Genomic DNA, 13,248 nt, shown 5'->3' with positions numbered 1-13,248 from the left:
TAACAAACAGTCTACACGCCTGACAAACCATTTCGTTTGTTTCAAAGACAAGGCAGAAGACATGAAGTGGATAATATTGGAGCAACCATTTATTCCACCCCATGTCAGTGATGTCGCTGGGTTCCTTTTTGTCTGGGAACAGAAATGGATTTTTAGACTCAAGTGTGACAGCCAGGGGCTGAACGATGAGATTCCGTGGGTAACCTTGCAAATCTGTTGCTCCCACGTGTGTTTCTCATTTTTCCATTATCAACTGGAGTATTCTTGAATATAAGCCCAATTTTCTTACACACTGAGTCCACACACTTCATTTGTCATAGTTAGTCACATTACTTAGCCTCTGTCTCTAAAACACAAGAGATTGTTATTGAGCATTTGCTATTAGGCATGGCCTCTATTTACGATTATTGCTCACTGCGCGAATAGCTTAAATCTTCTGCATTCCCAACATAGCCAGTATTTATAACATTGCCGGTAGTCTCATATTCGAGTACTCAGAATTCTCACTGTAACCCCCAAAACGATATCTGCAGTTTTGGACATTCCACAGGTTTGTGTTTATATATTTTGGGAATTACAGCTTTATGAGGGGTCTGTGAATTAATCAACATTTGTATTCCAGTACTCAATATTCTTAATGTAACCCCCCCAAAACGCTATTTGTAGTTTTGGACATTCTGCGGGTTTATGTTTAGTATTTTGGAAATGACATCTTTACGAGTGGTCTTTGAGTTTTAACTTTTATTGTCACTCCTTATGTACCGCACTAGGGGCTAGATGTAGGTAAATTGGATTTACTGATTCTAAAATACCAAATTTTACCGATTCTGTATTTTTGAAGCTGTAAATCTAATGTAGGTAAAAAATTGGTAAAATCGGTAAAATTCAGTTTTTGCCATTGATTCCTATGGGCCTGGAGGCCCATTAGGAATGAATGTCAAGTACCGAATCGGTAATTACAGATTCATTAAAAGGGGAAAAAAGTCAAGGGTGGCAGGGTGTCACTTTGACACCCTGTTGCATCCCTGATTAGTGCTGGGGTGCACATGTGGCATACACACATGCCCTAAGGGCATGCATGTCTGTCACATGGCACAGGTGTAAATGCACATTGGTGGTAAATAATGAATTCTTAAGGCCCAGAAGCACTATTTACAGTGCTTCCTACATCTCATTTACCGATTCAGTAAATACCCAATTAGTAAATGATGATTCGGTAAATACCGAATCGGTAAATACCGATTTGTTATTTACCGAATCAGTAAAATAGCCTTCTACATCGGAAAAGGCTTTTACCGGTCGGTAACAGCCAAAATCGGCTGTTACCGACTGGTAAAAGTCTACCTACATCTGGCCCTAAATTATATTTGGTTCCATAATGTGACAATTATACTATGAACCACATTTCTCTACATTCTAAGGGCCGTTTGTTTAATGAATGCCTCACGGTTTCGACGCTTGTGCAGAAGGAACCAGGAAGTGGGTGTGTCACGTGGCTCCTTTACATCAACAAGCCGCGCCCACCGCGAATGCCCCTTCGGTGCGTGCTTTGGCCACCACGTGACCACGTGGTCCAATGATCGCCTCTCAGTAAGTGCTTCTTATTTGACCACCCCTGTCCATTCGGTTACCTCTCCTTCGGCTCAGGAAAGCCCGAGTACCGACGGACTGGTAAGGAGGGACCTGTTTCTGACTGAGGGTTCTTACCTTGGGTAGCTTCATTCATGTTCTCTAAAGAACAGGCAGCCTTGTTTGTTTGGTTGTTTTGTTTTCTTGCCTATCTTTGGTTTAGATGGTTCTTTGGCTATATTTATGTATACCAGGTGGTAGAGTGCCAAACATCATGCATTCTGTAGATTAGCAGCCCCGACCTGTTGGTCAATATTGATCAAGAATAATGACTGGGGTTTTGCTCTTCATAAGATATAGACCATCACATTGTGCTATACAGAATGTTCAGATGCCTTGTGAGGACATACAATCTAGTCCTTTACATTATTTTTAGTGGTTTTTACTTTCATCTAATTTTGAGAGATCTCGGTAGGAGGTCATGGTCAGTATAGTTGTTTTAGCGACAAGGTCTTTATGAATACGTTGGGAAACTGGCATACAGAGATACTCACTCTGTTTGTGACTTGTGTGTTTACCCACATTATAGAGCTGGGCCTCAATCACTGAGCAGATGCCAGGTGAGGTGAGGAGTACTCCGACGTAAAGATGGGTGAGTACAAATTTTCAAAATTCCCTATTCTGTAACCATTTATGCAACATCAGAGTGATATATTGGACATTATTGCCAGTATTAAAAGATGAGACATTGAGCGACAGTGTTGCCATGGGTTCTGGATCGTTTTTGAAACTATTCACTATCACAAATTGTTTCTCCAGAAATGAACTCAACTTCCTGTGATATCTGACCACCATTTGTGACTCACAGGGAATGGTAGGGTGTATCGAACCAATTGTTTATTTGTTATATGTATTTTTGCACAGTTGTATATCATATTTGCTGTAGCGCAGTAATATATTGGTCCTGCTGAAAGCCTTCATGGCTGAAACATGTAGACCTGCCAATTTATCGCTAATGATAGTTATTTTTTCAAACTGTCAGCACTCTATTTTTAGATTTGACACTAGGATAGCTTCTATTAAAGTTATTGAAGTTTCTTAGTAGTCATTTTTAACTTTTGCACTTTTTCACCTTCTTGCACTGCAAATCTTCAGCACCACTAATTACAACTCAATTGTGGCTGTACCTTGGAACGGTTTTAAAAGGTCTTGTTAGTATAAGGATTTATCAGGTGTTCTGGGGAGATTTAATTGAGCATGACGTGAGATTAAAATAAGATTTGAATTGACTGCACAAATTTAATCTTACCATTAGAGTTTGGAAATATAAATTCTGCAGGAATTCCATCGACTATCATGGGCATACTTTCACAGGAGAAGGTGTTGTACCCAAAGATTTGGTCAGTTTGAGACAGAATTTAAAGTCGCTATCAAGTAAGGAAGAATTGTTAAGGTTTTTAGGAATGACAGAATGCTATAACAAATTTGTGAAGGGTTTTGCTGAGATCTGTACAAGTATGAGGAACTTACACAGGAGGGGTGTAGAATATATGTGGGATGATGTCTGAGAAGCTGCATTCAAATAGATAAAAAAACTAAGGGCCTGATTTAAATCTTGGCAGAACGGTTACTCCATCACACTGGTGACGGATAATCTGTCTGCTGAAATAAAAATCCCAAATTATACAATGGGATTTATATTTTGGCGGACGGTATGTTCGTCACCATCATGATGGAGTAACCAGTCTGCCAAGATCTGAATAAGGCCTGAAGTTTAGCTCCCAAATTCAGAAATTTTTATCCTAACGAGATGTTGGTTCTTACTACTAATGACAGCATGAAGGGTTTGGGTGCTTTGTTGCGGCAGGAAGATGGAAAGTCAATTAAAACTATTTTGTTCATGTCACATGTTTTGAAAGGTGCTGAGCTGTGGTACTCTGTGACAGAAAGGTAGGCTTTGGCATATACTGAGCTGTAAAAAACCTAGAACATTCTTGTGAGGATGCAAGTTTGAGATCATTAGTCTCTGTGCAATATTTGTAAGCAGAATTGCAAATATGTAGTCTCTAATATAATAAACAAGTGGTTTGTGGCTTTACAGGAATATTATTTTGTTATGAAATACATTCCAGGTGTGCAGGCTAGTGATGATGAATTTGACAATGAAACTGTTTGTGAAATTGATACCACCTTAATTTCAGAAGAGAGGTGGCATAAAGAGCTCATGGCTGATGAAGTGATGACTGAGGTGTTGATGTAGTTAAAAACTGGTTGGGGTACGAAGAATAAAGGAGGTGAAGAGAGCAGAAAAGTTTGGGTTGTCAAAGATGAGCTATAAGAGAGCTATGGTCTTCTGTTTAGAGGTACAAGGTTAGTTGACCCAACTGTCTTTAGAGCAGAACCAGTTTCTTTTGCTCATTGTGGATATCAGGGAATGTTGAAAGCTAAAGAGAGAGTCGAATAAGCTTACTAGTAGCCAGGGATGGACCGTCAAGTGGAGAGAATGGTAAGAGAGCACATGTGCAGTAAGTGAAAAGGCCATAAACCCTAAAGTGCAACCTATGGTGGTCAGGGATTGCTCAACTTTTCGCAGGGAAGAAGTTGCCTTAGTTCCATGCATAGGGCAGGTTGCAATATAAATATGGTGGTTTTGAAAAATATGTAGTCAAGTTGGTAAGAGATATTGTTTACTAAATGGATTGAAACACAACTCTTGGTGGCCTTTCTGAGGGAGGTGTTTGGGAGATAAGGGATACCACATGCACTACTTACTGATAAAGGGGTACAGCTAGTATCCGAAGAAATGGAAATGTTTTTGATGGACAGCGGTATAAAACATAAGAAGTGTATGTTATGTCACCCTGAATCCAATGATAAGGTGTTAAAAGCAATGGGCTAGCCTTGAGGAAGGAGGTTTGTAAAACAGATGAAGATTACCGGATTACTCCACATTCCAAATTCCATTACAGGAAAGACCCTATTTGAATTGTTTAGAAGCCCAATACATTGGTAACTCTGACATGCGTCAATGGTTTAGAAACAAGATCAAATCAAATTGATGTAAGAAATTACTGGAGACTAAAAGAGGAGACAAAAATCGTTTCAAGGAAGCTGAATTATGATACAATAAAGTCTGTCAAGAAGACAGTTGTGAGAGTTGGTGACTGGGAGATGATAAAAAAACAATCAGTAAGGAAAGGAGTGCTAAGCTGTCTGAACCATTAAGAGTTATTTAGCTCTTCACAAATGCAGTTAAGACTGGAGACTCTCAGATATGGAATCTTAATAGGGTTGTACTTTTCAAATGGAAAATGGTTTGTGATAGAGTAGTGAAACAGATAGATCTTGGGAGGAAGGTTAATATTCCAGTGAAGAGGTTTCACAGAGAGGAGAGATGTCCTGTTCATTTGCTGGATTATGAAAGATCAATCAGGTGGATACAAATATGTGAATTTACTCTCATATTAATTCTAATGTTTACTGTAAACTTTAAGTATATGATAGTAAATGGTTCTATTTATTCTTGTGGTATGTTATGCTTTGTTTTGTTCTTTGTAGAGTTAGGACTTTATTTGCATCAGCGTATGTTTCATTTAAATTGTTGTAAAAAAGGAGGTGTGTAATGAGTGTGAACATTCATGTGTACATAACATGGATTCTTGGCTTATGGAATGTATGTAGGCCATGGTAGAATGTGGGGACCTGAGGGAGAAGATGTTGGAAAATGGAGAGAGAAGTCTGATGGAACCTTTCTTGAAAGAATAAACATATGTTCCCTGTGTCAACATTTCCAGAGTTTCTCTGGTAACCCACAATCTCACAATGGTTCCACCCGGAATATGAGCACATTTCCATGGAGGAATGAATCATGAAATGAGGAAAATATAAGCAAACATCTTTTTAAGCACTTAAACACCACAGCTCCATGATTTGTTATGGAGCAAAAGGTAGTACACCCCGAGAAATGCAAAAACTACAGTTGATGGACAGAATGCAGAACAATGTCATACATTCACCCCAATACAGAGATCTGGGCCCAAATCCATCGTTTATTGCACTCCACACCACCCCAGTTCAGACATGGCCATATGCAAATCAGTCTGACCCTGTGCCTCCTGGGAACAGTCCAGCCCGAACTGCCAAGCCATGCCTTCCCTGGACCGGAAACAAACTTCCGAGGACCGGTTTCTGCCATTCCAGCTGTCTTCAGCCCGGCTTGCTTGAATCCAGTGGTGTGGAGTGCATGGGTCTCACGTCTGAGCATACCCATCCCACTCGGGGTGACAAATGCAAAAACCACAGTTGATGGACAGAATGCAGAACAATGTCATACATTCACCCCAGTACAGAGATCTGGGCCTAAATCCATTGTTTTTTTGCACTCCACACCACCCTGTTCAGACATGGCCATATGCAAATCAGTCTGACCCGGTGCCTCTTGGGAGCAGTCCAGCCCAAACTGCCAAGCCATGCCTTCCCTGGACCGGAAACAAGTATTCGAGGACCGGTTTCTGGCATTCCAGCCGTCTTCAGCCCGGCTTGCTTGAATCCAGTGGTGTGGAAGGCATGGGACTCACGTCAGAGCATACCCATCCCACTCGGGGTGAAAAATGCAAAAAACACAGTTGATGGACAGAATGCAGAACAATGTCATACATTCACCCCAGTACAGAGATCTGGGCCCAAATCCATCGTTTTTTTGCACTCCACACCATCCCAGTTCAGACATGGCCATATGCAATTCAGTCTGACCCTGTGCCTCATGGGAACAGTCCAGCCCGAACTGCCAAGCCATGCCAGAAACCGGTCCTCGGAAGCTTGTTTCCGGTCCAGGGAAGGCATGGATTGGCAGTTCGGGCTGGACTGTTCCCATGAAGCACAGGGTCAGACTGATTTGCATATGGCCATGTCTGAACTGGGGTGGTGTGGAGTGCAAAAAAACGATGGATTTAGGCCCAGATCTCTGTACTGGGGTGAATGTATGACATTGTTCTGCATTCTGTCCATCAACTGTGGTTTTTGCAGTACACACTGAGAAACACTTATTTTTACAGTTTTTGAAAACATTGTAAAACAGTAACAATTTACTACAAACAGAAACTATAAATAGGAAATCCTATTTATATGATACCATGTGCAAATAATCCCAATTTGGCATGGAGGTTATTTTTAGACAGGAATAATAGAATCCAATTTAGAGCAGCCGCCCATTCCTTGGTACTTTGCTGTGAGACCAATCTATAAGCGGTGGGCTGTAGGAGTGGGGGCTGGTTTTGTGGCCTTGATGGCCTATTTTGTCACTGGGGGTCGGTTTTGCAGCAGTGGTGCAATATCGGCCCCCTGTAACGAAAGTGTGAGCTGTGCTGGTCGAGCAGCAATCCGCCATGGCTGGTTGCTGTTCCCAGTCAGGCCCTGTTTCTAAGAGACGGAAAACATAAGCATGATTGTTTGACCTTGATCTCATGTGGCACATAACCCTTATGTGATTTTTAGCAGTTTGGCTTAACTCCCGCGCCACTGTCTTTTGGTTGACAATTGCTCACAAGGCATGTGGACTGAAGCAGAATCAGAGTAGTGCCTTTGCTACCATTTCCTGTGTCTGGTGAAGTCAGAGATGGGAATTGATTGGACTAGAAGTTTAGATCACCACTTGTATAACGGGTTGGGTTATATTTGTGATGGGCATTGGAAAGTCCACAAGTAAGACCTCAACATTACAGATATCTGTTGCGGAAATAGCACAATACTTGTAAACAACAACAAATTGAACAAAAATAGAGCAAGACTGTGTAATAAAGGAGCACAGACCCTAACAGCATATTTCATACTAATTAGCAAGATACAGGAGAGGCACGGTGCAATGTATGAATTCAACACCTCGATCCTAGTAGTTCTCCCTTGATAAGGAAAAAGGACCTGAAAGTATGAAAAATGTAATCTGCATAGCACTGTGGATCAACATAAATTCGCTGCTCTTCACAAATCAAGAAATGATCTACATGCTAATAAGGTGGCTATGATTACAGGATCTATTGTTAATTAGCACATACTTTCCAGCACATAAACTGACCTTAGTTGCCTTTTTGCAGTTTGTAACTACATTTTGACCGTGTAGACAGCCAATATAAGTGCATGATGTACCATGAAAAATCGACCCCTTGGACTAGACATTCCCTTACCCTTGCAGGAAAGAGTGCAAAACCCATTTAAATAGATACTAAGGGACATATTTACAAGGGAATAGCACTACCGAAGAGTCACTTTTACAGATGCTTCTGTGGCGCTATGCCCTGCTCCATATTTAGAGAGTGGCGCTAAGCCAATTTGAGTGCCTTAACTCTGCTTTGTAAATATGGCCCCTTTTTATGCATCACTTTGCAACAGCCATGCATTTTGGCGCTGTCCCAGATTTACAAGGAACTTTAAATCTGAGTGCAGTGCCAAAAACTAACTCGAGTGAAAGGCAGATGCTAGAGTGGCGCAACTAGGAGAAATACTTTTGTTTCTCCTCATTGTTTTCTCTTTCTATGTGTGCTTTATTCTGCAGCACGCCTAGAAGGAGAAAAACACCATTAATTATTGTTTTTGTGCAGGAAGGTTTTCCTTTTGCACAAAAACAATCATTAATTAATGGTAATTTTCTACTTCTATATGTGCTGCAGAATGTAGCAAACATAGAAGTAGAAAATCATCATTATTGATTCTTTATGTGCAGGAAGGTGTCCCTTCCTGCACATAAACAATCATCCCTGCAACGCAGGCACCCCTGCAAAAGGTGTGAGGATGTCTGTGCTGGTGCTAGGCAGCAATTTTTCGACCCAGCACAAGGGAAAACCCAGGGTGGCGCCGTATCCTTGTAAATACTGCACATCTCTGCATTTTTTAAATGATGCGGTGCTGCAAAATTGCTCACAGTGCCACCCTGTGCCATTTCCTAGTAAATATACCCCTAGAGTAAAGAAAGTAGTGATGATCGATGTAAAGAAACTTTAAAGGAATTAACCAAAGACAATTGTGATAGGAAACATGGCGATGTCATGTCATCACAACACACGCGTAGAACACAGAGATTAAAAGAACTGTGCAATGCATGGAATATGGGCACTGCCATGTGCCATATACAGGAAATATCAAGTTACTGGTACTATGTGGGCAAAAAACATGCTATATCCTAAGCTACTACCAAGAATGTGATGCAGTCTGCACACTCTTTTTGTTATAGAACCAGTGTCTCTGGTGATGAAAGAACAATGAACCCAAGAGCAATTAGGCGACGCTTGCACACTGGTGTTCGTATTATAGCACCTAAACAAGAGTGCAGCCGACAGAGGGGAGTCTACGTTATATCTACACTCATAAGAGACAATGCTAAAAAGCTCAACCGTTCAGAGGAAACAATCTGTGTAATTTAAGGCAAAACATCATTTTAATTTTATCATCCATTTTCAGATAATTCAAGCCCGGAAATACCAAACAATACTGATTTTATATGTTAAATTATGAGAAGCAGGGTCACACAAAATCAGTCAACATATGTCTAAGCTGGGTCCCATAATCCTCAAAATGACTCGGTGAAGACAGATAAAGGGGATAAGGAGAAGGTAGACGACCAGGGTGAGGTTGAGGTAAGCAGACAGAGGGGCAGAGGTTGGGGTAGACAAATAGAGTTGGTATAGAGAGACAAATAACGTTCCCAGTGGAAGATGGGCTTTGGAAGATTGGGGCCATGAGTACCTGCTCAATTTACCTGAGCCTTAAAATGTCTTTAGAAATAACAGCAATTTCCTCAGTCTGTGCCTTTCAATGTTTTTGATGTCTTGACATTTTTTGACATCATTGTTATCAACACTCACATATTCAAAAAAATATGTTAGGCATCTGCAACTCTTGTATGTGTAGGTGCATAATTTTATAAGGCAATGATTTGACTAAGAAACAGCAAAAACATGAAATGAGGTGCCTTCAACTTTAAAATCCAAAAGAGAGGGTGTTTATTCTGCTTGCCACTAAGTAACTAATACACAATACATATTCATTTGAAGAAACTTTGAATTATGCACAGGAGAGCGTAACGGCATTTGGAAACATTTACAAAGGATAAAGAAAGAAAGATCAGGGGATCAAAAAAAGTAAAAAGAACGTTATAACTGAACGCTTAATTGTCTTGTCATGCACTTTTGATTAAGTTGCATATGGTTTGCTTTGCAGTACTCATTATGTAAATGGATGATCATGAAAGGTTTTATCTTATAATAAATCATATTTCATTAGAATTTCTGTTCTGCTTTCAGTTTTGAAGATTAGTTTGGCTTTGCTTACTCATCTGAAATATGTTGTTTAATCTCTTATGAGTTTTTAGTGTTTTTCTAGGGTTTTACTTCTGAAGGGAGAATCTGCACTTGATAATTAGCCAAGGATTCATAGCTGGGTTGCTGCTCACCATCTTGTCTGTTTAAGTTTTTCATCTGATTGTTTTCAGTTGTTTTATATGCAATGATATTATAAATCCAAACTTACTATGTGAGCATTTACTTTTCTGCGAGAAAGTGAAGACACCAATTGCACAGACAGATGGGTGTGAAGACCTCTAATGTCATGGGACCTGCTACATTTTCGCTGCTCATCTTCAAAGCTCAGACATTACATTTTGTAAAACATCAGTGGTGCCGATGTAACTAACAGTTAATATGTGGCCATATTATAACTGATGTGAAATGGTACCTCTGTCTAGGTGTGTTACATGTGTTACATGTGCACGAGTGGCGTGCCCGGGCGCAATTTATGTTGCGCTCATGTCACTCACGTGTGCTCGCTTTATACAAATAATGCAGAATATTGTTAGCACCAGACATGAGCGCAACATGTATGCTCGCTCGTGTTATTACAGAATTTCCGTATGAGTTCTTTCAAGTTGCTACGGAGGCGTTAACATAGCACCTTGCTGGTTCCTTGGTGGATGAAGAATCAGATGAAAAATGTGTCTGATGTGGCAGAGGAAGATTGTAAAGCGATCCGCCATAGAGTAGAGGAATATAAACTACAAATGAGAGAAGCGCTAGTAGAATGCAAATGTTTTCGGAATATTCAGAAGGTGAATGTTGGCGATGTGGTGCGGCTCAAGAAAGGGAGAATAAGCAATAAGAAACTAGCGTGTTGGTCAAAACCCACCGTGGTCATTGAGGTGTTTAACGGTGCCGCGCAGGTGGAAGATGCCAGTGTCTGGATGGAATTTGGTTCCGGTGTCCTTGTTCAAAGGGATGGATTGCGGCCAAGTGGAGTGCCATGATAATGGTTTTTTTGGGGGGGATGTGGGAGAAGCCGCTTATTGTGTGGGGGATTCTGCTATGTCCAGGAAATGCAGGTCAGTGGAGGAATGGTCAGTCTGGGCGCAACGAGGAGTGTGAGGACTCCAAACCTCCTGTGAGGGTTCGAGATTATGTGCTAGTATAGGCAGGGAATCAGTGTAGATAGTGTAGTATTTTTTGTTGAGGGGGCGGTGGTGGTTCCCAAAAAGGTGGAAAGTGTGTTATTTATGCACGAGTGCGGCTTGTGTTGCACTCGTGTCACTCACTCTTGCTCGTGGTATTCAAATAATGTGGCATATTGTTAGCGCGAGACATGAGCGTGACATGGGTGCGACATATATGTGCTCTCGTGTCTACGTGTTATTATTTGTAGATGAAGCCTATCTGTGGGGGATGACTTGCAGGTTGTTATGTTTCCATGGTGAGGGAATATATATATATAGCGGGCTATTTATAGTTGACCATTTTTCTCTGTTTGAAACGTCCACGATCACACATCCGGTACATGTTAATAAAGGATACATATATTTGTACTCACGTTCGAGTTGTGGATTACTTCTGCGAGTGTAGATTCCCACTTGCTAAGTGAATTAATAATATTGGCTGCATACCTAAGCATGCGATAGGGTCTTGCAAATAGAGCAGGGGGTCCAATACATTGATAGGTACTGTAGAAAGGTGGATATCTGACTATGGTTACCCCCAAACTTTTTGCCTGGTGTTTAGCTGGTTTTTGACATAGTTGGCCTGGGATCCTGCTATTCAGGGCCCCAGGCTGATTGCTCTCTCCTTAAAATGGACTCCATGTACCCTAGGAGCATAACATAATTGGAACTGATTCACCTTATAGGCCCCTGTAATAGTGTACCATAGGTACCCAGGGCATAGGTGTAGCCAAGGCCTACCAGGAGCTGCAGCATGTATTGTGCCACCCCTGGCCTGGCCTCCATATTTGACACAACTGGCTGATCACTCAGCTGGGGTAAGTTGGTGTAATCACCTCTTGCTTAGATATAGTATCCCTATATCTAACCTTAACTGGACACATGTTAACCTATAAGCCATTGCTGTGGAAGGCCCCTGCAATCCTGGGGGTAGAGTGCGTGGTTTCATGTGAGATGATGCTCTAGCATGAGCTGAGCCTGTCTGCAGCTGTCGGGAACAACTCCCTTAGCTGTTCTGGGATATTTCCATACCATATACTCTTAAGTGCATTATAATCCTCGCGGTTATATGCTAACTTTGGTTTGGCTTTATCAAAACATGTCGAGTAAGGTGTCATACGATTTGGAATACTATCCCCTCGACAGTTCTGTCGACGGGGATAGCATTCCACCCTTCTAGAGGGACACGACATGTACCTAGCCTTAACCCCGGTTAAAGTTAACCAGAGCCTCAGCATCACAAAATGGATGCTGCCACCACAGACACAAGTCTGACCTCCCCAGACAGGATTTTGTGTATTGGGTAGGACAGGGCTGAATAGAATAAGACATGCCCGGGGCACACAAGGTGTCCTCGTGCATAAGCCAGTCCAAACCGGTCCTGGGACTCTCCAGACCCAGGCCTGGCGAGGAGCTGGACAAAGGAAAGGGGGTGTAACCGCCCCCCTTCCTGGTCCCACCAAGAGGAGGGACCTAGCAGGTGATCCACCCCTCAGATTGGGAATAAGAGTGGGAGCAGTGCCATAGCACCAGAGATCATCCTGAATCAACTTGCAACTAAGAAGACGACTGGACTTCGACATTCTGCTGCACAGAAGACTGAAGAGCAACTCCCTTGTGGCCTAGGAGTGGCCACCCTGTGAACACAGGCACCATCCAGCAACTCGATGTCTTCTTTGCCGCCGCCTCCCACCAGAGCCTGAGCTCAGAGCCTGACGAGACCCAGACTCCCAGACTTCACACAGCCTAATCCACAGTCCCTGCAAAGAAGGGACCCGTGGAAGCACCGAGAGACGTGGGACCAACATCTCGAAAGACCCCCGAGAAGCTGACTGCGCAGCACCTGAGGCCCCCTTGACGCTGTGCTTTGGGGTTTGAGAAGCCCCACAACCGAGCAGCTCTTGCACCGAAGATCAGCCCCCCAGCATCTCCACCATCTGTGTGGGGCCCTTTTGCATCATGCCACTTGACGCGCCATCCCAGCCACTTGCCACGTGGTCAGCGGCCATCTTGGTGACAAAACCTACAATCTACATAGCTGGTCTGATTGCTCTAGACTTGCCCTCGCTCCTGTAAAAGGGAGCACCCGCTCTGACCTTGCTGGTCTGAGTAATAAGCCTTTTTCCTTTCCTGCGTGGCTTGCATTAGCCAAGGCCTGTTTGCTCCAATCAAGTTGCCGACACCGCCAACAGCGAGAAGCCTGCGTGGGA

The sequence above is a fragment of the Lissotriton vulgaris genome, chromosome 2_1 (assembly GCF_964263255.1).
Source record: "Lissotriton vulgaris chromosome 2_1, aLisVul1.2, whole genome shotgun sequence".
In the NCBI taxonomy this organism is placed as follows: Eukaryota; Metazoa; Chordata; class Amphibia; order Caudata; family Salamandridae; genus Lissotriton; species Lissotriton vulgaris.
The sequence above is the reverse complement of the archived record's forward strand: the minus strand, read 5'-3'. Positions refer to the sequence as shown.